The sequence below is a fragment of the Centruroides sculpturatus genome, unplaced genomic scaffold (genome assembly GCF_000671375.1).
Source record: "Centruroides sculpturatus isolate CEXI.00-Female unplaced genomic scaffold, Cexi_2.0 scaffold427, whole genome shotgun sequence".
NCBI lineage: Eukaryota > Metazoa > Arthropoda > Arachnida > Scorpiones > Buthidae > Centruroides > Centruroides sculpturatus.
This window is the reverse complement of record NW_019384635.1, coordinates 124,129-125,343: the sequence shown is the minus strand read 5'-3', so window position 1 is coordinate 125,343 and position 1,215 is coordinate 124,129. Positions and strand designations below refer to the sequence as shown.

Here is a 1,215-nt window from a genome sequence, read left to right as displayed (position 1 = left end):
TAATATTTATATACAAATTACCTTTAAAATTTAAAATTTAAATAATAATCTAATAAGTATAAACATATTAAATTAAATTTTAAAAAATTTTTATAATATAGAATCGATTGAAAGAATCTCTATACGAATACACTTGGGTCGCCATATTACTCGCATTATGCTGCCTCGTAATTTTATATATGTAATTATATATAATACTAAAATTATAGTTGTGATATTATAATTTTAGAATTAATTCCATGTGCTTACCATTTGGTATATAATCCCTTTTACCGGTAGTCAACTTATGACGTATGAAATCATGTTTCGTAACGCTATCTTTCGTTCTTTACTCGCCCGTTCAGTGCTTTCAACCAACACTATAACGGATATGGACAGAACTGCAAATATTAGTCAGAAATGGAATGCCGGATTTTACGTTGTATTTCTATAACAGAGCCATCTAGTGTTATAAAACACAAATAATTTCACCTGTGACGTTATATCTCTTTTATGACGTCATAAAAAATCGCTTTGCCAGAAATTTCTTTCTTTATTTTTACTATTCGTTTTGTAATTAAAAATCTAATTTTGAAAATTAAAAAAAAATTAACCAAATTGTATAAAGTTTAAATTATGGATATTGATTAAATAAGCTTTAAAATTAATGAGAAAAAATTAGTGTTTATTGTTTATTTATTATTTGTTTTTAATCAATGTTAAGCGTAGCGGAATGGCTAGACATTATTAAGCAATGGCTCCTGTAAATCTGGTTTTCCTGCCAATTTCTTTTGTCCTGTTGGAAAGAAGCCACTTCCTTTGTCTGCGCTTTTGTATCTGTAGTAATGCTAAGTGTTTTTTTTTTTTTTTTTTCCTAATACAGAAACTTATATTTAAGTGATACAAGTGCAAAATNGACACTGATAAAATTTTAAAATAACATTCGATCATTTATTCAGGACTAATTATATATGCATATATATATATATATTTACAACTTGAAGAGAATCAATGTTAATTTTGGTGACTGATCAGAAAAATGAATTGACTTTGAACTAAGTTATATTTAGTCAATTAAATAAATATCAATCCATGTGATGTGTTTGCATTGATTGTTACATCACATTTCTTTTTACAATATTACATAGACTTTTATTTGTTAAGTGATATATTAATAAAAAGAGTTTCTAGTAAAATGTGAAATATTTTATTTATACTTGAAATCTGTAAGAAAAT

General features: G+C 25.2%; 1 protein-coding gene across 1 annotated transcript in view; it reads right to left on the bottom strand.

Moving 5' to 3' along the window:
* Positions 1-1,215, bottom strand: part of LOC111625855 (voltage-dependent calcium channel type A subunit alpha-1-like) — an 83,935-nt gene that overhangs the window by 5,041 nt on the left and 77,679 nt on the right. The gene's annotated exons all lie outside the window — the stretch shown is intronic.